The sequence below is a fragment of the Ambystoma mexicanum genome, chromosome 11 (assembly GCF_040938575.1).
Source record: "Ambystoma mexicanum isolate Mex_15411 chromosome 11, UKY_AmexF1_1, whole genome shotgun sequence".
NCBI lineage: Eukaryota > Metazoa > Chordata > Amphibia > Caudata > Ambystomatidae > Ambystoma > Ambystoma mexicanum.
In genome coordinates, this window is record NC_090934.1 from 892,214,653 (window position 1) to 892,238,395 (window position 23,743).

The window sequence follows — 23,743 nt, forward strand, 5'->3', positions numbered from 1 at the left end:
TCCTGGGGCAGTATGATGCCCTCTTCGGAAGTAAGCGCGCCAACAAGGAAGGACGGACTCGGATCTGGACGGACATCATGACTGCCATCAACATGGAGGGGGTGGCAGTCTGTGACTACCAACATGTCAAGAAGCGCTTGGATGACTGCAGGTCCAGGACCCTCTTGAAGGCCCGGCGCCTCGTGGAGGGGGGCCAGGGCCGCATCAGTCCCATCCAGATGAGGGTCCTGGAACGCGTAGGCCCAGCGCTCCACGCCCAGATCCTTGAGAGGCAGACCCGTCTGGAGTTGAGCGGTAAGTGGCCAAACATTGCTGTGTGAGACAGGGCATGTCGCAGTGTGCTGGTTGTCTGATACTTGCCTGTATGTGTGACATAGGCCATGTATGCATCTGTGTGTGCAGGGACCAGCTACAAAACCATTATATTAAAAAAAGACAGTCACAAGGGGGCACGCAGGGACGCAGGGACGTCATGCATGTGAGCCCAGTAATGTGTGAACCACACGGTTGGTGCATGTGTTCAAATGCAACATGGGTTGCCCTATGCGGAATGGCCACATGAAAGCATGCCAGTCTCTGTTCCTGGACATGGGTGGGGGTGAGGGATGGGTGCTGATGCCATGTACATGTATGCTGTCCATGTCTGTGTGTCTGACCTGTGTGTCTGTGACTTGTGAATGCCAGGGATGCATGACACATGTCTGTCGCAATGTTCAGGTTCACTGATGCAGCCTAGTCATCCTTGTATCACTGTGTCTGTGGTGTACGAGGCCAGATGGATGAAACTAGGGTGAAGTGTGTGCATGTGATAGGCATGGCCCATGATGCATGTGAGTTCCAAAACAACATTGTATGTTCCAAGAATCACTTGGACATGTATGCTAATGTCCATAGCATGCGCCATGCCTGTTACCGCATGTGTTTTACCTGCACTGAGCCATGTGTTGTGGAGGGACATGATGGAAGTGATCTTTGACAGTGCCACTCATCTGCTATTGCTTCCTGTCTAGGGGACCATTGTACAGTACCCTGATGCTTGTGTTCTATGTCTCCCTCTACACAGCGCCACGTGAAGAAGAGGGCGGAGACGGCTCTGTGGAGCAAAGCGGCGGGGATGCCCCCACGGCTGCAGGGGAAGGGGTGGGTGAGCCTCCACAGGGGCTTGCAACGGCGGAAGACGGGGTGGAGCCATCCAGGTTGGTGGTTTCCACAGAGGAGGAGGAGGCCGCTACTGAGGCACACATGGGGCCTGGTGGGGGCATCCCTGCTGGTGCAAGTGTTGCAGTCCAGGGGCAGGAGGCAGCACACGTCGCCGTGGAGGGGCCTGTGCATGTCACTGTCCCTGACACTGTGACTGCACCACCATGCACCAGCAGGGATGCCCCATCCCAGGCCCGTCCGCAGGTAGGGGGGATGTCCATGTCATCTGACTCCCCTCCACCTGCGGACGAGGGGACCCCTGGCCGTATGGAGAAGGTCCTGATTGGTGTTGCGTTGCGCACAGGTGCAATTCATGATGAGGTGCGTGCTTCCCGGGAGGAGCATGCAAGTCATCATGGAGAGCACCGTGCCCACGTGGCCCAGTTGGGATCGGCCATGGTCGGGGGTTTCCTACATGTGTCGGCCAATCTGGCGACCCTCTCCTCCTCTGTGGAGACTATGCACCAGTCGTTCTCCATGCCGTCTTCCGGGCCAGATGCCACCAGGGCCCCCTGTGGACCTGCCCCGACCAATGCAGCCGGCTCGGTGGGGATCCCATCCCTGCCACAGTCGGGAGTCGGAGGTCCAGCAGGGGTGGACACACCAGCAACTGGACCCCAGCAGATGGAGGATGTGACGGCATCATCGGGCAGGGCACGTGCACGACGGTGTCAGTGAATTCCATCAGCCTGGATGCCGTCGTGCTGGCACAGGCAGTTGCGTCGGAGGCAGCGGCAGGCTCGACGTGGGAGGCATCATGGCTCGGGGCCCTCAACATCAGGGGTGCAGGCATCGGCTGGAGGGCAGGAGAACCCTGGAATGGGAGTGGCTTCCGTGTGGGAGCGGTTGGGCCAGCAGATAGGTGCGGAGCGGCAGCGGGCAGAGGAGGAACGGCTCACAATGGTCAGGGCGGAGAACTCCATGCGGAGGGCGCTGAGGCGGGCTGAGTGCCTCGAGGGTCTTCGCAGGGAGTTGGAGCTGGACACTGCTTTATCCCTGCGAGACCTCAGGGCCAGGGAACATGCCCGCCTCTAAGCCATTGAACAGGAGTTCGATGATGCCCTGGCCCATGACAACATCCAGTGAGCCGTTGGACTAGCCCGCTGCCCATGTAAATAGTTATGTAGTTAGTGTTAGGTTTGCTTTGTTTTTTGATTTTTTTTGGACCATTTGGACATTGGCCACATTTTTGTATATAGTTTATTTCATTAGTTAGTGTTGTTAGATAGGTTTCATTTCTTTGGTTGGGACAATGGACCCTGGTTTGTTCGTCTGTACATAGTTCACTGTTGGATTTTATTTCACTTTCACAATTTACCCATGGAGCAATGGCTTTCAATTATTATTTCCCATTGGATTTTCTTTTGTGGACAGTGACTTTGGACACCATTACTTTGGATTATGATTTTTGCTTTTGCTTTTTTTCACGGACATGCTTCTTTTCATTTCTGTACATTCCCATTTCTGTTTCTTTATTTTTGAATCTATTTATGTTTCCTTTAATGCATATTTTTTTTATCGAACTTCAATATGTAGTATCATCTCATTGGTTTCATGCATATCATGATATGGGTTTTGAGATTCACTGACACCCATTGGGTGTATGTGAGGGAAATGTGTTTGTTTCGGAACTTGCAATTGGTGTTCTGTCATGTAATTGCCAATTATGAGTGGGTGGATGCAATACTCGGGTGGGTGTTTTGCATTTGGAGGCTGACCATAGGGACCAGGGATCTAGATTGTGATGACATGTTGGCTGGGGAACATGAGTTGGGGCCTGCTGGCAGGTGCCCCACAGTGCTGGGGGGTGGGGGTGGTGGGGAACATGAGTTGGACATGGGTGGGGGCCTGCTGGCAGATGCCCCACCGTGCTGGGGAGTGGGGGTGGTGGGGAACATGAGTTGGACATGGGTGGGGGCCTGCTGGCAGGTGCCCCACAGTGCTGGGGGGTGGGGGTGGTGGGGAACATGAGTTGGACATAGGTGGGGGCCTGCTGGCAGGTGCCCCACAGTGCTGGGGGGTGGGGGTGGTGGGGAACATGAATTGGACATGGGTGGGGGCCTGCTGGCAAGTGCCCCACAGTGCTAGGGTGGTGGGAGACATGGGTGGGGGCCTGGTGGAGGGTGCCCCTGCACTGCCGTGGGGTGGGGGTGGTGGGAGACATGAGTTGGACATGGGTGGGGGCCTGCTGGCAGGTGCCCCACAGTGCTGGGGGGGTGGGGGTGGTGGGGAACATGAGTTGGACATGGGAGGGGGCCTGCTGGCAGGTGCCCCACAGTGCTGGGGGGTGGCGGTGGTGGGGAACATGAGTTGGACATGGGTGGTGGCCTGCTGGCAGGTGCCCCACAGTGCTGGGGGGTGGGGGTGGTGGGGAACATGAGTTGGACATGGGTGGGGGCCTGCTGGCAGGTGCCCCACAGTGCTGGGGGGTGGGGGTGGTGGGGAACATGAGCTGGACATGGCTGGGGGCCTGCTGGCAGGTGCCCCACAGTGCTGGGGGGTGGGGGTGGGGCTGGTGGGAGACATGGGTGGGGGCCTGCTGGCAGGTGCCCCACAGTGCTGGGGGGTGGGGGTGGTGGGAGACATGGGTGGGGGCCTGGTGGAGGGTGCCCCTGCACTGCTGTGGGGTGGGGGTGGTGGGAGACATGAGTTGGACATGGGTGGGGGCCTGCTGGCAGGTGCCCCACAGTGCTGGGGGTGGGGGTGATGGGAGACATGGGTGGGGGCCTGGTGGAGGGTGCCCCACAGTGCTGGGGGGTGGGGGTGGTGGGAGACATGGGTGGGAGCCTGGTGGAGGGTGCCCCTGGTGGCTGGGGGTGCAGGGGACATGCGTTGGTGGGCAGTAGTGCAAGTTGACATGTGGGTTGGCTGGGGGGCATGGCCATGGTGGATGGGGTGCCTGCAGGACATGTGCAGGGTAGGCCCCTGTGGTGTGAGCCACCTGCAGGGGCCGTGGAGGGTGTAGAGGGAACACCTGGGAGGACCCACACGTGCAATTCACGTGTGGTGCTCCCCGCGCACCCCTGTAATACACGTACCCTGATGGAATCGCATGTGAAACTTCCTGCGCACCCCGAAATACACGTAGCCTGGACATTCGCGCCTGTAACTTCCCGCGCACCCCTGAAATACACTACCCCGCTCAATCGCGTGTGTGACTTCCCGCGCACCCCCGAAATGCACGTACCCCGCTCAATCGCGTGTGTAACTTCCCGCGCAACCCCGAAATACACGTACCCCGCTCAATCACGTGTGTAACTTCCCGCGCACCCTGAAATACATGTAGCCTGGACATTCGCGTGTGGAACTTCCCGCGCACCCCTGTAATACACGTACCCTGATGGAATCGCGTGTGATACTTTCCGCGTACCCCTGATATGCACGTACCCCGCTCAATCGCGTGTGTAACTTCCCGAGCAACCCCGAAATACACGTACCCCGCTCAATCGCGTGTGTAACTTCCCGCGCATCCCCGAAATACACGTACCCCGCTCAATCGTGTGTGTAACTTCCCGCGCAACCCCAAAATACAATTATCCCGCTAAATCGCGTGTGTAACTTCCCGTGCACCCCCGAAATACACGTACCCCTCTCAATCGCGTGTGTAACTTCCCGCGCAACCCCGAAATACACGTGCCCCACTCGCACAGGCCCAATTGCTGTATGTTGCCACTTTTGTAATGCCCAGGGACGCTACTGCCTGCCTTCATGTGGCGGACGTGTTTCGGCTTGTGCGTGGCTTTGGCTGTGCGTGGCTTTGCCCTATTCGATTCCATGAATACGTGTGGTTCGAGTGCGTGTGGGCGTTCCGTCTGCTTCCCTGCAGTACATCCCCAGTTATGCCCTTATTTTCGCTCATTGTTCCCCATTCTGCGCGTTACGCCCGTGTTCCGCCCACTTTCTGGTGTATGCGCCGAGGTTGTGCGCTTTCACTGTGCGCATCGCGCACGCCTTTCGGGATGTTGCAGTGACGTGTGCACCATGTACGGGTTTGGCGCACATCCCGAGGAAAACACGCGCAGGGACTTCCATGTTTTTTTGCGCTTACGCCTGCTTGCGCAAAGGTTTTCGGCGCACGTTTGTTCCATGAATCGCCCCTAAATGTCCTCAGCCGTGATGCTGGCACAGGGTGTGCTTTGCAATGCTTGCTGTGCACCCCTCGGGAAGGCTCTCTGTGGTAGACAAAAACAAAAACATCGCCTGACTGTATTTGGTGGCAGTCTTGCATGCGACTGATGTCCTCTACTGCAACACCAGCTGTTTCAGTGAGCAGGACAGACCAGTGTAAGTCATCATTTAGGCCATGCAGATGCATGTGCAAACAGAGTATCCAGCGTTTCTTAAATTCACTAACCTATTGGTTAAAGCAAAATCACTCCTATTGCTTTTCAATTGATCTTTAACCATCCACCTGATGTCATCTGTTAAGTGGTGTATCACCAGGAAGTGTTGGACCAAAGGTGCAGAGCGTGTTTGTCTGCTTATCCATCACCTGTGTTCCATGATGCTTGTCCCTACCTTCCTTTTTTTTACTAAGCTTATTATAAGTTTACATTTTAAACCTTTTTATGCTTTGTTTCTCTCAACAAAATAAATAAAACATTATTTTAAAAGAGAATAAAATGGAGAAAAAAATAAAATTAAAATAAAGCCTTTAATACATAAATAAATAAATAAATAAATAAAATATATAAACTAACTATATAACAAAGGAAGCAATGTTTAATTTAAAATTTCTAATAATACCACATAGTGGGCTTTTCATTCAGTCTAAACTCTTCTGTCTCCATGTTTTTTCCAAAAATGTCCTTAACAAATGCCAGCAATGCTAGGATTTCGGTTGTTCTCCTCCCTTGATTGAGGCAGTCCCAAAGTTCATTAGGTGTCAAAATTGTTGATCGTTGGAACAGTGCTCCCAAGTATTTCATTCTTAAATCATTCAGTGCCAGGCATTCAGTCGTTAGATGGGCTAGGGTTTCAATTGTTTCAGGACAAAATCTGCATGTGTAATTACGAGAACTAGCTGGTTTACGCTTCTCCATTATTTCCCTTGTCGGGTAGAGATTAAAGCGGAATCTCATGAATTCACATCTGAACATTGGCGAGGGGAATTATTCAGGTACCTAGGTATTTCTCCTCGCTTTCAGCTGTCTTTACTTGTTTTTCCACCTCTTTTCATAGTGCGGATACATTCCTCTGTAGATATCCAGTACAGATCTAATAATTTTTTCTGTACATGCTCAGGATTAACTAGTCGCGTTTCTTCGCTTAATGCTAAGCTATTTAGGATTTCCACACTTGTGTTTTTCCATACATTACGAGGCCTTTCACTGTTTATTTTCAGTGGCTTTTGCAGTACCTCAAATCCAGCTTCTCCTGGGGGTTTCAGACATTTCCTCAAGAATGACAATGACTTCCACACCATAGTGGCATAAAGCGATACAATGCCGATCTCTCTTCTTATCACATCTACCAGAAGAGAGTTGGGCATGTTAAGGACACGCTGCCAAAAGATGCCCTTCACCTGTTGCCTTACTGACCCCAGAAGATGTAGTTGAGTTTCAGCACCGTGAGTCAATATGGGCATCAGCTGATGAACGGAATTAAGAAAAACTTCCCATATTTATGGTTGATTATTCTGGCCTGAGTGGCCAAGTTTTTAGCTTTTGATTTCACAGCTGTCTCTCCATTGGAGTCAACCATACTGATATTAAAGGTTAAGCCTAGGTACAGCATTCAATTCCCTTGCATCTCCTATAGTCAGATTATTTGATTTCTGAGGATTTATTGTTAGGGCATTTGAATCCACGTATGCCGTCAATGTGTTTAGCTGCCGCTGTAGTCCTATCTCTGTTTGATCAAGTAAAAGGAGGTCATCTACGTAAAGGAGTCTTCCCACTGTTGTTTGTGCGATGCTCAGTTGGAAACATCTTACTTTTTCAAAGGCCTCCTCTACTTCAGAAATGTATAGGTTGAATATGGCTGGTGCCAATCTACAACCTTGTTTTATCCCTTTAGATGTCCAAATTTCATTTGACAGTGTTCCTGTCCTGTCGAGCCGCACCCTGATCGATGTTTCCGAGTTTAGTAGCTCCAGGGCTTCTCTCAGGTCAGTCGGGCATCCCCAGGTTTCCAGTTTGTTCCAAAGTATCTTCCTGTCTACAGAGTCAAATGCATGGGCTAAGTCTATTGGTGCGATGTACATTTTGTTGTGCTTAGTGACTTTTTCCCTGCATTTGAGCAAATTTATCAAGAACAAATTCAGTGATGTTCCTGTTCCTTTTTTGAAGCCCGACTGCCAACGGTCATGATGATTGTTTGTCATAGACCATTTGTTAAGTTGTTTCAAAAGTATTGCTGAGAACAATTTGCCAACTACATCTAAGAGGGTGATAGGTCTGTAGTTGGTAGTCTCAGACCTATCGCCCTTCTTGTAGATTGGCACCACTATCAATTTCAACCATGATTTTGGTATTGTTTTTTTTATTTTGATCTCCTCAAATAGATTCAAGATAATGTCCGCCCATTGATCCGGGTTTTTTTTTTTAGTATGGCGTTGGTAAGGCCATTAGGGCCAGCCGCCCTGGAAGAACTTGCATTTTTTATTAGGGACAGAATTTCGTCCTTATCGAATTTAAAGGACCAAACTGAATTTGGTGAAACTATGGTCCTGTGGAGCTGTGTACACCATACTAGAGAACAAGCTGGCAAAGTGTCTCTCGCATATGGTTGACGGTACTGAGTTGTCAAGGAGAGCATCTTGAGGACCTGTTGAAGCATTTATCAACTTCCAGATCTCAGCCGTATTTTTAGTAGCTATAAGGTTCTCCCCATCCATATTGATATTGATGGATTTTTTTGCCAGTTTTTAAATGACTGTTTTTAGATTCTTACAGCCTCTCCTAATTCTGATTTCCTCGCTTTCTTGCAGTGGCGAGACAGTTTGTTCAGAGCTTTTTTTTCTGCCTGTAATTTCCTGGTTAACTGCGTGCTTTCTTGTGTAAGTTCTTTTAGATCCTGTACCTTTTTTTACCTGGAAGACCCTCAGTGCCAAAGGGTATTGTAAAAGTGATATTGTTTTCCCAGAGGTCTGTAGTTTCACCAAGAGTCAGTCAACTCCTTCACTGCTGCACAGGTGATTCTTAACCGATTGAAGCAAGATGTAACCTCAATTATAGACATTTTCTGTATTGGTAATGCTGGCGTCATTCCTTTGGCAACCTGTTATCTCTAAGAGATTATGGTTGCTATTGGCATAGTTTACTACCTCCAAGTATCCTAGCTTCCCCAATAAGTTCTCTGTGGCAAAGGCATAGTCGAGGATTTTGGACTGCTTTCCTCTCTTCCAGGTGGCATTCGGTGGAATGTCACCCTTCATGTGCCCATTCATTAGATGGATGTTTCTTTTTTTTAAGTCTTCTCTCCAGTGGAGCCCTCTTAGTATCTTTGGTTTCATGTTTTTTGGTAAATCAGTTATTAGCTACTGTCTGGAGTTGAAGCATTCGATATTCAAGTACTCACATACCACGATATCGATATTAGTGTAGGTGACTCTTGTCTCATCGATATAATCAGTGATGGTATCAGATAAGTTTGCTGCCAATGGGGATGCTGGGTTCCAGTAAAGGTTGCAAATGAGTAAATACCAGTTATATTCTGCAGTAAGATCTTTTTCTAATACCACAAACTGGATTAAAGGTGAAGCGTTCTTCAAAGTGTGCATTGTCCATCCACTAGTTATCTTTTTGGCCGTAATCAATCCTGCCATCAGTCGACCCATCTCCCCTTCCGTAGCTGGGTTTAAAACGATTTCGTAACCCTCCAGGGTCGGTGCCACACTTATCCAAGTCTCCTGGAGACACATCACATCATATTTCTCAAATGCCAGGTCCCCTTGCCCAAAAGATGCGCAAAGCCCCTAGTGTTCCATGAGTCAAAAACTAGATGTTGAAAGAGGTTGGCGTCAGTGCACTGTGGTCGTTATGATTTAGCAGCTAGTGTAGCTGCTAGCCAACTCCAATCTTCCTTATGAGTAACATGTTGAGTGTTTCCTGTTTGTTTGTTGCAAGTTTGTCTTACTTCTAAGTCATCTTAAAAGCCACGTCTTAGGGGACTAGTTCTCCATCCTGTTGTTTCTCTAGCCGTTCTTTCCTCTTGAAAATATTCTTTACCTCTTGTATTTTTGCATCTTAATTACTTCCTCTTTCCCCTGTTTTTTAGAGTGATGGTTGTCCCCTGCTTGTACATTTTTCATTATGAGATCCTTGGTTTCCAATTCTTTGAGCCAAAATCGCATGGTTTGGAGTCCATGACCTTCTTTATTTAAAATGTCTTTTGTTCTTCGATCAGAGGAGTGAATCGTTACTCTATACAGCTGATTTTCCTCTGGAAATTCTATTAGGTGCAGGTCTCTTGATTGAATGTTCCTAATTTCTGCCACAGTGTTGATGAGTCTCACCACATTGGCTCTATTTAGGATTAGGTTGTCGTTGATTTTCAATAGCCTCTCTGGAGAGAAGGTAAAGGTGGCTGTGATGTCATTTGGGTCAATCTTCCTTGTGATTTCAAGATTATCATTCACCTTTGTTACCTGTCTCAGTCTGGGCTTTGGAGCGACTTCCCTCCTTTCTAAATACCCTTTTCTTTTATGATCCCATGTTTCGTATATTTCTCTCCTTTCCCAGTACTAGGGATTCCACTGTCACCATTGATTGTACTCTCAATTTCCTTTCTTTTATAGATTATTCTGTTTCTACAAACCTCTCCTTGTCTGTAAATCTTACTGTCAATTAATTTTTCGTTTTAAGCTCTTGTTCATTGAATTGCTCAGGCTCTTCTTCTAGTTCAATAAGTGAGCCATCATCCTTGTTTTGTTGGTTTTAATTCCACTCTCCCCTTGCCGTATTCTCCCCTGGCGAATTGGGACTAACCACTTCTTCTTCGTCAGAATAGGTCGAGATGTTTAATAAGGCCTCGTCGATTTCACTTTCTTGAGTTTTGTCTTGGTCTTCCACCTGAATTTGGGTACTGTGTCGGTCTACTGAATTATGCATTTTATCTATAGTTGAATTTGCAGTGCTTTTTTTGGTGATCTTTCAAAGACCACTGGTTCGTCTGGCCGTTTATATTTCAATTAGTGGGGCATGATTTTGTTTTTGAAGCCTTCTTAGTCAGAGCAGATTGTACCCCTGTTTTTTTTGGCTGTGACTTTGCCAGTTTTTGCTTTTCCAAAGCATTTTTTGCTGATAGAATTTTTTTCCTTAATGCTAGTCTTTTTGTCTGAGGAGAATCTGTGTTTTTCTTTAGTTCATTATGCCCCTCTCCCAGTTTACTAAAAATGTGAAATGTTTTGGGAGGGGATTGAATGACAGCTGGTGTTTGTATAACCTTGTCCTCCGAATGCAGTGTCTTTATCCATTTCTTCAATTGGTTCATTCTGTGTTGGCACAGTGTTGGATCTAATCATTTCCTCACTGTCAACTTCATTATCTTTGCGTGCAATTTCATCAGTCTCCCACAGTTGACCATTTTTAAATTGTGTGTTAGGGAAGAACCTGTCTGATCTTCTTCTATCTTTGTTCAGAATGATAGGCTCCAGTATACTTTTAAAGATATTAGTAATTTGCACTTTGTTTTTGTCCATGTTGTGTTGGAGGGCGGTGATAAACCCCTCTACATATATCATTTTAGTGTGCAACATGGCAATCACCGTTGTTTGATCTTAGCAGGCCGATTCATGTAATTCCTCTCAAAATTGTCGCACGCGGCTGGCGCACAGCGTGCCCGTGCGAATGTCTGCACCAGCCGCGTGCGATAAAATCAATTCCCGCGTACAGCGTATTCATGGATTCTCGCCTCCAAAAGCAGACGTGGCGCAGAGTGGCGCAGCGACCCTGCAGCAGCGCCAGTTACGCCCCCAAGAACGCCCTCGCGCATGGAAAAGCCATCAAGATCACAAAACCATCGCAAAGGGCTGTGCCAACACTGTACCAGTTTACCGGACTGGCAAAAGCGGGGAACGTGTATTACGGGCGTTGGGAACACACATGCGCAAGAAGATTCACATGCGATCGGGCCAGGGGGAGCGTGTGCGTGTATATCAGGGGTGCGCGAGAAGTTCTACACGCGAATGGCCTGGGTGCGTGTATTCCAGGGGTGCGCGGGAACTCCCACACGCGATTGCCCTGGGCGTGTGTATTTCAGGGGTGCGTGGGAAGTTTCACACGCGATTGGGATGCGTGCGTGTATTTCAGGGGTGCGCGGGAAGTTTCACTCGCGATTGGGCTGCGTGCGGGTATTTCAGGAGTGCGCGGGAAGTTTCACACGCGATTGGGCTGCGTGCGTGTATTTCAGGGGGGCGCGGGAAGTTTCACACGCGATTGGGCTGCATGCGTGTATTTCAGGGGTGCGCGGGAAGTTTCACACGCAATTGGGCTGCGTGCGGGTATTTCAGGGGTGCGCGGGAAGTTTCAGACGCGATTGGGCTGCATGCGTGTATTTCAGGGGTGCGCTGTAAGTTTCACACGCGATTGGGCTGCGTGCAGGTATTTCAGGGGTCCGTGGGAAGTTTCACACTCGATTGGGATGCGTGCGTGTATTTCAGGGGTGTGCGCGAAGTTTCACACGCGATTCTATCAGGGTACGTGTATTACAGGGGTGCGCGTGGAGCACCACAGGTGTATTACAGGGGTGCGCGGGGAGCACCACACGTGAATTGCACGTGTGGGTCCTCCCAGGTGTTCCCTCTACACCCTCCACGGCCCCTGCAGGTGGCTCACACCACAGGGGCCTACCCTGCACATGTCCTGCAGGCACCCCATCCACCATGGCCATGCCCCCCAGCCAACCCACATGTCAACTTGCACTATTGCCCACCAACGCATGTCCCCCTGCACCCCCAGCCACCAGGGGCACCCTCCACCAGGCCCCCACCCATGTCTCCCACCCCCCCACCCCCCAGCACTGCGGGGCACCTGCCAGCAGGCCCCCACCCATGTCCAACTCATGTTCCCCACCCCCCCACCCCCCAGCACTGTGGGGCACCTGCCAGCAGGCCTCCACCCATGTCCAACTCATGTTCCCCAGCCCCCCACCCCCCAGCAGTGCAGGGGCACCCTCCACCAGGCCCTCGCCCATGTCCCAACCATGCCCCCCTGCACCTGGGTCCCAACAATACCCAATCATGTCCGTAATGGCCATCCTCCCCTGCCAAAAGGCCCAACCAACTATCTCATCCAGCCACATATCAAAGGCAATTACATGTTACACACCCAATGTAAATAATGCAAATGAACACATGTCTGTCACACACAATGGCTGCAAGTGAATGTTAAAACACCCAACATGACATGCATGAAAGCAATGAGATGATATGACACATTGAAGGATGAAAATAAAAATGTATTGAAAATCAACTTGAATGGAAATGAAATGAGAAAAACCACAAAGCAAAACAACCAAAAGAAGATGAATGTCCATGAAAAAAATCAAAAACACACAGCACAATCAAAATGAATGGTGTCCAATGTCACAGTCAGAAAAGTAATCCAAGTGTAAATGATAAACAAAAACCATTGCTCCATGGCGATGAAAAAAATCCAAAAAATAAAAGAATCCATTGAAGAACTATTTACAAGATAATCCCGGGTCCATGAGCCCAACCAAATGAAACCTAACTATGACAACTAACAAAAAACTGAACAATATACAAAAATGTGGCGCATTGTCCAATCGCAACCAAATAAAAAAATAAATTAAAGGAAACCGAACACTAACTATATAACTATATCAAAGGCGGCGGGCAAGTCCAGCGACTCACTCCGTGGTGTTCCGGGCCAGGGCATCATCGAACTCCTGTTCGATGTCCCGGAGGCGGTCCTGTTCCATGGCCCCGAGGGTCCGCAGGGACGACGGCGTCTCCACCTCCAACCCCCTGCGGATTGCCTCGAGGCACTCGGCCCGCCTCAGGACCCTCCGCATGGAGTTCTCCGCCCTGACCATTGTGAGCCGCGCCTCTTCCGCCGGCCGCCGCCCCGCACCTATATGCTGGCCCAACCGCTGCCACACGGAAGATACTTCCCGTCCTGGGTCCTCCTGCCCTCCGGCCGATGCCTGCCCCTCCGATGTTGATGGCCCCGAGCCATGATGCCTCCCAAGTTGACTCCGCTGCTGCCTCCAACGCCACTGCCTCTGCCAGCACAACGGCATCCAGGCTAATGGAATCTACCGACGCCGTCGTGCACGTGCCCTGCCTGATGATGCCGGCACATCCTCCATCTTGCTGGGGTACAGTTGATGTGGCTTCCACCCTTGCTGGACCTCTGACTCCCGACTGTGGCAGGGATGGGATCCCCACCGAGCTGGCTGCATTGGTCAGGGCAGGTCCACAGGGGGCCCTGGTGGCATCTGGGCCGGAAGACGACAAGGAGAACGACTGGCGTATAGTCTCCACAGAGGAGGAGAGGGCCGCCAGATTGGCCGACACATGCAGGAAACCCCGGAACATGGACGATCCCAATTGGGCCACGTCGGCACGGTGCTCTTCGTGATGACGTGCGTGCTCCTCCTGGGAAGCACGCATGTCATCACGATTCACAGCCGTGCGCATCGCGACCCCAATTAGGACCTTCTCCATACGGCCAGGGGTCCCCTCGTCGCAGGTGGAGAGGAGTCAGATGACATGGACATCCCATCTTCCTGCGGACGGGCCTGGGACGGGGCATCCCTGCTGGTGCATGGTGGTGCACCCACAGGGTCAGGGACAGCGACATGCACAGGCCCCTCCACAGTGACCTGTGCTGCCTCCTGCCCCTGCCCCTGGACTGCACCACTTGCACCAGCAGGGATGCCCCCACCAGGCCACATGTGCGCCTCAGTGGCGGCCTCCTCCTCCTCTGTGGAAACCACCAACCTGGATGGCTCCTCACCGTCTTCCGCCGTAGCAGGCCCCTGTGGGGGCTCACCCACCCCTTCTGCTGCAGCCGTGGGGGCATCCCCGCCGCCTTGCTCCACAGCACCGTCTCTGCCCTCTTATTCACTAGCCGCTGCGTAGAGGGAGACATAGAACACAAGCATCAGGGTACTGTACAATGGTCCCCTAGACAGGAAGCAATAGCAGATGAGTGCCAGTGTCAAAGTACACTTCCATCATGCCCCTCCACAACACATGTGTCAGTCCAGGCAAAACACACACAGTGACAGTCATGGTGCATGCCATGGACATTTCCATACATGTCCAATGGACTCTCGAAACATACAATGTAATGGAACTCACATGCATCATGGGTCATGCCTATCACATGCACACACTTCACCTCAGTCACATCCATCTGGCCCTGTACACCCCAATCACAGTGGATACAAGGATGACTAGGCTGCATCAGTGAATCTGTAAATTGTCACAGACATGTGTCATGCATCCATGGCATTCACAAGTCACAGACACGCAGGTCAGGCACACAGACATGGATACTATATATGTACCTGGCATCAGCACCCATCCCTCACCCCCACCCATGTCCAGGAACAGAGACTGCCATGCTCTCATGTGTACAATCTGCATAGGGCTCCCCATGTCGCATTTAAACACATGCAACAACCGTGCAGTTCACACATTACTGGTCGCACATGCATTACCATGATGTCCCTGCACACATACATGCGTACATGGCCTATGTCACACATACAGGCAAGTATCAGACAACCAGCACACTGCAACATGCCCTGTCTCACACAGCAATGCTTGGCCACTTACCGCTCAACTCCAGACGGGTCTCCCTCTCAAGGACCTGGGCGTGGAGCGCTGGGTGTACGTGTTCCAGGACCCTCATCTGGATGGAACTCATGCGGCCCCGGCCCCCCTCCATGAGGGTCCTGGACCTCAAGTCCTCCCAGCGCTTTTTGACCTTCTGGATGGTGCGGGTTGCCACCCCCTCCGCGTTGATGGCAACCACACAGTCGGCCCAGATCCTCTCCCGTCCTTCCTTGTTGGCGCGGGACGATCCGAAGAGGGCATCATACTGCCCCAGGACTTGCTCCACCAGGACACCAACTTCGGTGGCAGTGAAGCTGGTGCCCCTCTGCCCCTCTGGCCGGGGGTTGCCACTGGTGCCAGATGTTGATGTGCCCGACATGGCAACCCCAGGGGCAGGAGTGGGTGGGCAACTGGGTCTTGGGGCTGGGCTGTGGAGCGATGTTATCCGAGTCGGGAGTCTTCTGTTCCAGCAGGGGTGGACACAGCAACTGGACCCCTGCGGATGGCTGATGTGCAGGCACCAAATGGCAGGGCAGGGTGGCAGCAGGCAGGTAGGCAGGCAGCAGCAGATGGCACGTGGGAGGCTGCTTGGGGCACTGAGGGGCAGTAATTCGGCCTTCTCGGCAGGAGCGTGGTCTTCTGTGTGTTTTCGCGTGGCCAGCTTGATACAGAGTGATTTGGCACATGAAAATCCTGCACGTCAGCGTGAAATTCGAGGAAAGGGGCGTCAGCACGCGTACGCGATTTCATTGGACCAAAGGCCCTTACAGGGCTTGGTGATCCTGCGTGCCTTTACACTGCTCTGTACGTGCTTTTCGTGCGGTGCGTGTGTTTTCCATCCGTTGGGGTTCACACGCTATTAATTCAGCGGTGTTGGCTACGCGTTCTTCTACACGCAAGGCAGACGGTGAGTGGTACCCCACTCCTCCCCAGGCCCGATCGCGTGAAAAACTTCACGTGCACCCCTGAAATGCCCGCACGCAGCCCAATCGCGTGTGGAACTTCTCGCGCACCTCTAAAATACACGCACACGCTCCCCCCGGCCCGATCGCGTGTGAAAACACCTGCGAGCCCCTGAAATACACGTACCCCGCTTCCCCAGGCCCGATAGTGTGTAAAAACACCTGCGAGCCCCTGGAATACACGTACCCCGCTCCCCCAGGCCAATCGCGTGTGGAACTTCACGCGCACCCCTGAAATACACGCACACGCACACGCTCCCCCAGGCCAGATCGCGTGTGAAACTTCGCGCGCACCTCTGAAATACCTGCACGCAGCCCAATCGCATGTGAAACTTCCCGCGCACCCCTGAAATGCCCGCACGCAGCCCAATCGCGTGTGGAACTTCTTGCGCACCTCTGAAATACACGCACATGCTCCCCCAGGCCCGATCGCGTGTGAAAACACCCGCCAGCCCCTGAAATACACATACCCCGCTCCCCCAGGCCCGATCGCGTGTAGAAACACCTGCGAGCCCCTGGAATACACGTACCCCGCTCCCCCAGGCCCGATCGCGTGTGAAAACACCCGCGAGCCCCTGAAATACACACGCCCAGGCCAATCGCGTGTGAGAAACTTCTCACGCACCCCTGAAATACACGCGCCCAGGCCAATCGCGTGTGGAACTTCACGTGCCCCTGAAATACACACAGACGCTCCCCCAGGCCAGATCGCGTGTGAAACTTTGCGCGCACCTCTGATATACCCGCACACAGCCCAATCGCGTGTGAAACTTCACGTGCACCCCTGAAATGCCCGCACGCAGCCCAATCGCGTGTGGAACTTCTCGCGTACCTCTGAAATACACGCACACGCTCCCCCAGGCCCGATCGCGTGTGAAAACACCCGCGAGCCACTGAAATACTAGTACCCCGCTCCCCCAGGCCCGATCGCGTGTAGAAACACCCGCGAGCCCTTGGAATACACGTACCCCGCTCCCCCAGGCCCGATCGCGTGTGAAAACACCTGCGAGCCCCTGAAATACACGTGCCCAGGCCAATCGTGTGAGAAACTTCTCGCGCACCCCTGAAATACACGCGCCCAGGCCAATCGCATGTGGAACTTCACGCGCACCCCTGAAATACATGCACACGCTCCCCCAGGCCCGATCGCGTGTGGGCCTTCTCGCGCATGTAGGACTTTGGCGCACATTTTTTTCCTGCGCAAGGACGCTACCGCCTGCTTTCGTGTGGCGGACATGTATGGGCCTGTGCGCGTCTTTGGCCGTGCGCTGTTTTTCCCTATTCGATTCCATGAATACGTGTTGTAGGCGAGCGTGTGGGCGTTCTGCGCACTTGCCGCCTGTACTTCCCCCGTGACGCCCACATTTTCACGAGTTGTTCCCCATTCTGCGTGTGACGCCCCCTGTTATGCCTGCTTTTGTTATGTGCGCCGCGCTATGTGCGAATTCGCTGTGGCCTTATCGCACAGCGTTCGATGACCTGTGCGCCGGCGTGCGCCAGCGTGCGCAGCGCACTTTTTCAGCGCACATCCCACATTTCGCGCGTGCACGGACTTCCATGAATTGATGTGCGATGTTTTCTGTGCGATAATTGCACTTGCACTGCGATTATCGCTATTTCTCTGCGAATCGCACGTTTTCGCACGCGTGCCGCGTTTTTTCGGCGCACATTAATTCCATGAATCGGCCTGTTAATTTGTTCAATTAGATTTTTCGATTAGCTTCATGAACGGAGCCATCATCAAGGAAAATGCTGTTATTAGTTGTGGGTCAATAGAGCTGGCACAATTTGATCCGTCCCTGCCTTGTTCCACCTGAGAAGCTATCAGATCCATTAAGATATCCTTATCAGTTTAGTGGGTTCTTGCTTCCTCTTTACTTGACCTTTGGTGCTTATTAGGGAAGGTCTTCCACTTTGATGCCACAGAATCGTTAAAATGTCATTTGTTCCCCATAAGACTTGTTGTTTGAGCCGGCTGTTTATTTCTGACAGCAATGGTATCAGCCCACAGTTGCGTGCTTTTGTCTCTGTGTGCTTTCCCATTACAGCCCCCCTTTTGAGTCAGGATAGCCTCTCTCCAAGTCAATACATTTGTTAAGGTCTTCCTGTAAGATGTCTTGACTTTGATCAGTTCCTAGAGATCCTTCTCTGTTTCTTACTTCAGTCTGACTTGAAAGGCCACTGTCTTTTGACAAGGTAGTCATGTTCTTGATATCCCGTTCTCTCTTAGCGAATTCCCATTCCAACACTTGACTCTCGTCTTTTCTGATGTAATGGAACCGCTGATTCCCTTTGAGCAACACTGGCGTTATTCCCCTAGGTTGCCATGACCTATTGGATTAATTTGTGCATGTTGGTAAGTCAATGTTTTTTTAGCATTTGTTCCAAATGTATAGACACAGTAAGAGTCGCCTTTAGTACTTTCCCCCTGGATCACTTTTTGGTTTCTCATTACCTTTATTTGTTTAGTGTGTGTTGTATCTTGATTGGGATGCTTGTAACTTCACTGGTTAAGTTCTTTGGGGGAGAGGAGGCAGAAGTGCATGTAGCATCCACCAATTTAAGCTCACCCTGCCCTCTTATAGTATCTCCTGTATTGTCATTCAAAATTTTGTCGGGCAACACCGTGAGATCAATGCTCAATTTCGTGATATTTTCAGCATTTGTTCTCTTTTGGTCTGTTGTTACAATCTCCTTCTGCAGGATGTTTATGTGGGATGCTGTTTTGCTTGTTATTTCCACAGTTAAAATCAGTAGGTATCCTTTTGTTAAAAGCACCTTTTTGTGTTCATTATTGTCCTTATGAGAACTGGCTGCAGTACAGTTAATGTCATGGTCCCAATCCTCTAAATCGCCAAACTGTGTTTCGTTTAGCATGATTGTTTCATCTCGTTCTCCAGTTCCCTTTCCAGTTTGCCTTATTGGTTTATAGGAAAAATGGAGAGCAAAGGACAGGAAGCCAGCAGTCTCTGCGGTCCTTGCGGTACTTGCTCTTTGTGCACTGCTCCTTGCTCTATTACCCAAGTGTGGGTTTAAACGGGGGCGTGTTCTGTATTATTTATTGAACGCTGTGATTATACACAAAAGAAAGAGCAAAAGAAGCTGCTACTGTCCCGGGAGCAGTCAGTGCTCGCAGGCTTTCACCAGTTTTAAGTGTATTTGTTTATTTAGCTAATTGCGTGCAACAGCCGTGCCTCCCTGACCCCGCCCAGCTCACTTACTTTTCAGCGTCAAGGTTTTCTCTGACAGGGCTCGCTCAGCAGCGTGATTACACGAACACAGCCGCGGGCCACCGTGGAACACCAGAGAACACTTTTCCTTCACTTCTCCTTCGCTTCGCTTCTGCTGTGCGAGGAGGATATAAAGGCTGAAAACACACGTTGCACACTGGGTAAGCTGCTTAAAGGGGTAGCAGCCTGCAGTCATTCACGGAGAACACTTTTCCTTCACTTGTCCTTCCCTACCTTCCTACTGGTCATGCTAGCATTGTTTATTTTACAGAAATTCGATTTAGTGTGGGTGAAGTTTCATATAATCCCCCCATGTAAAATAACAGGATCAAGTCTGTGTGCATTGCTGGATTTGGGGAAAGCCCTTTCAGCGATGTTTGCAATGTGATTTCACTGACTGCACATTGAAAGCTGACACTTTTATCACCGTTTTTATGCAAGCCATTAAGACACTAGGACCAATGTGAAGGAGATGAAGACCTTGACACACAGTCAGTCTCCAGGCCATTGACAACATTAATCAGATGCACTGGCAGATAAAAATATACAAAGCTACTCATATAATCTTGAAGTTGTTTCATGGAGCCTTCTGGAACTGTATTTACTAACGAGACATTCCTAAAAAGAAAATCACTGTCACTCTAGAAAGCCCGCTTCTCCATACACCCCCCAGTTTGACGAATTGATTTCTGCCCTGCAGGAGTCTATGGATGAGCAAGGGCTAAAGTGCCTACTTAACCATCACACTTCTACACACCAAGAGCCAACACAATTGTAATGCTAAAACAGGCACCGTTAAGAACAATACCATCTTTGCCTTTTGTATTCACATGGGCCGAGGGGAGGCTATATTCTCAAGAGAGATGTGAATGTGTTTAAAAATCAACCCAAACAGCCAAGGATCACAGTACAAAATAATGGAATGTCCGATCAAGGACCTATAAATATATGAACTTCAATCAAACACACAATATGCAATAATAACTAAATAGAAAATACTATACAAAATCCACCTGTGGGGAAAGGATACAGAATAAGTAAAGATAGGAAGATGAAGTACTCAGAGGAATTCATTAAAAGTGAATGGCAAGTAAAAACCACAATGGTCTTTCAAAAGTTCTTGATTTCAAAACGGGTCAAAGTGAACTAACCTGTCTTTTTGGCCCAAACATTTACCATTGGGACAGTTATAAATGATTAGTACCTTTTCGCAGTTCTTGGCACTTCAACAGCATCGAACCAGGCTTCAAGAAATTGTGCAAGCAGTTCATGGCAAGTTGGGGTGCAGCGAGTTGTGGCGATCCAAGTGGTGAGATGGGGTTCAGCTGGGGCGAATCAAGGTGCTCAGAGTGGTTTTGAAGGCAGTGTTAAAGTGATGCAGGTTGAAGCACTCACCAGGGTCTATCCAGGTCAAGCCAATTTGAGTCGTGGTTGTAACCTCTAGGTAGGGTTGCTGATTGACACTCCCATAGTGTGGCTCAAGGGTTGTCAATGGTTTGAAGCAGTGATCCTGATGCTCCGGTGTGTCGTTCGACAAAGTGGCAGTTCAAGGTCGAGCCAGGTTGAGCCGCTTGTGTAACTGCTGGTTCGAATCAGCATGTTGTACTGCAGTGGTTTAGCAGGGTCTTGGGATAGCAGCTGATTCGAACCAAGAAGGTGATGATCTCAGCGAGGCATGATCCAGCATCAATCTTGTTCGAGAGGCTAGCACGCTGGTTCAAATAGTTAGTTTAACTGCCAAAGGCAGCAACTGTGGGATTTGTGGTTTAAGATATGGTTTACCTGGTTCCAAACCAGTTTGACCTGTTCAATGCAATGAAAACAGGGTTCCTGGCTGTCTTGGCTCTCAGGATGCTGTGAGTCCCAACCCAGACACTCAAGGATAAATATAGTCCTTGTTCTCAGGCTCCCAAACAACAGAGCATGGCAAACAACTGCAGGGATCCCTCATCATGGGCAGTTCCTGGGTACTGTTGTAGCTAGAAGGGAGGTCCCTTGGGATGGTTATGGAACATAGATTCCCTTTGCCTTGCACACCCAGTCTTCACCTCAATATCAGAATACTTTGGAAGGATCAACTTTCCCAACAGAGTGGCAGACCCCTTCTTTTACAGACAGACAACATCCCATAGGTGATCAGATTAAAGGCAGCCTGCTTTAGGGTTTCAATCCTTATTCTTGGAACAAATGGACTTTGCCTACTGATATCAGACCCAACATAGTTGTTGCTAGAGGAAGTTTAGGGGACACAAAGGAAAGACAGAGACCAAGAGAAACAAGGTTGAACTCTCCACCACATGCAAAGAGCTATTACTGTCTATGATAATCCAATCACTTCCCTTCTCAATAAAATCATAGGCCTTTAGGTATGCAGCACTCTGGTGTGAGGCTATTCCTGTTGTGAAAGTATGCATCTTTTTATTCTTGTTCAAACAACAGCTTACTGTCCAGTGGCTGTCTCTCTGGGAAGAGTGCTACTTGGCCTCACAAAGGAACAAAGAGAGGCAATCCCCAAGGTGGCAGTCCTGCCCGCAGTGGCACGTATAGCCTGCCCAGGGCAAATACACATAGGGTCTCATTATAAGGGTTGCGGCCATGGTATGAACAGGGCCGGTAAGGCACCGGCATCGTTCATAACATGCCGCTCAATTATGAGTTCTGCTCACGGGTAGCTGACAGCCCGCCAGGTCTTACCTGGTGGGCTGTGCGGCACCCGTAAGCAGAATTCGTAACTGCGCTGACACCGTTATCAACGGTGCCGGCGCATCCATGCTCCCCAACCCCATTCTGCCCTATGGGACAGAATGGGGATCGGGAGCCCGGCAATACCACCAACCGCGAATGGGCAATTACCGGCCCATTCAAATCGTAATGGGCCGGTTATTACCCAATCTTGGGTGCTGGTAGCAAGCTTGGCCGTAGTTGTGCCTGCAATACAGGCACGGCTACCGCCAGGCTTGTAATGAGGCCCATAGTAATTGAACAGCTGAGCTGGGTTCACAAATCTGACACATTGGTGATATCAAATTGCTGTGTCTGTAATGATTCTGAGAAATACCATCCACCATACCATAACTTCAGCATGACTTATATTTAAATATGTATCTGCCACAGGACATTCTTATAGGGTCTTGGCACAGTGGTGCACATTTTAATGCAGCCCCTGTGCTGCAGATACTTGATGTCACTGAAATTGTCAGAGGGGCACCTGTGATCTCTAAAACCTCTCTGTTCCACTGGTAGAGCAGGCACTGCAGATCAGGGACCTGATGCACTAGGGCACAGGTACACATTAGGTTTTTGGCATGAAGCTTATAAAAAGGGGAATCGTATCAGCTAATTTCCCTTATAGAGTTATAATTACCACATAATTGTATTAATTAATGGCTGCCCGGATCCCTGGGCCATCAGGATGGACGTTAGACTCTTAGGGAAGAGAAACCGGAGCCCCTGAAGATTGGATGCTGGAACACTCGAGGTTTCCAATCCCTTTTCAGTGAAAAGATTCCAGATTTAGCCCTATGTGACATGCTTCTATTCCAAGAGACTTAGCTTAGGACTCCCCCCCCATTGTGATGGCTATCTAGCCCTTTTGAATCCAGCTCCCAAGGGGGTGATGGGTCGGCCGTATGCGGGTCTCCTGATGCTTCTGAAAAATGACTTGGGGTGGTCGATTGTGGAAACCAGATGCCCTAATTCATATTATTTGCCTGACATATGATAAGGACCTTAGTGACATTTCCTTGGTGGTGATCAAGATATATTGGCGCGTTAACATGGGCAAGGAGGTGAATTTTATGAGGTCAATCGCAAGTGTAATTGATGAGATAATGGGTGAAGTGGAGGATTTCAAGATCGTTATATGTGGAGACCTCAATATTAAATTGGTAGACACTGAGGAATGAGTATTGGGGAAGAATGAATGCAAGGAAAGAGAGTGAGCTTGGATGGGAAATATGCACGCCAGAGCTATGTTTATGCTAAATGCGCAAACGGAGGGTGATATCCCGGGTTGCCCAACATAGCGGTTAGGGGAAAGAGTCTCATGTATGGACTATTTCTTTATTTCCGAGAATGTAAGGGATGGGATTGATAGCTTTTCTGTAAGGCCCCAGTGCTTTAATGATCATGATTTACTGGCTATCCACTTGAGGAAGTGGTATGCTTCAAAGCCCCAGGAAAAAATGGAAGAGGTGACCTTGGGTTCTTGCGGTCTGTGCCTATGACTAAGAATGCAGGATCTAAGGAACATAAGTCGGGCCTATGTGACCCAGCTTTCTGAAGATCCCTTGGAGGTGGATTATACTGGATTGCTTAAAGAATTCTCCCAGTCAGGCTGCCAGGTTGTAAATCCTCCTGGTCCCAAAGACACACCTATGACTGTGACTTGGTCAAAAGGTGGAAAATCTTGAGAAAGATCATAAAGGATATAAGAGGGGATATGAGAGAGGACACATTGGAAAGAATAAGAAAAGCTTGTCAGGGATATAGAAACTGGTGGAAGTCTGTGCAGCTCTTGCAATTACAGAAGGTTGCGGAGCGCACCCTAAGAGCAGTCTGTTCCAGAAATTCAAAAAACACCTGGGAGTTAATAAATA

The 23,743-nt window shown here is 50.1% G+C and overlaps 1 protein-coding gene across 1 annotated transcript in view; it reads right to left on the bottom strand.

Moving 5' to 3' along the window:
* LOC138503895 (mucin-5B-like) overlaps nt 1-19,250 on the bottom strand; it is a 365,999-nt gene extending 346,749 nt beyond the window's left edge. The window contains exon 1 of the mRNA XM_069623966.1: nt 19,137-19,250. The gene's annotated coding sequence lies outside the window, so the exon portion shown is untranslated. The remainder of the gene's footprint in view (nt 1-19,136) is intronic.
* Between the last annotated feature and the right edge of the window lie 4,493 nt (nt 19,251-23,743).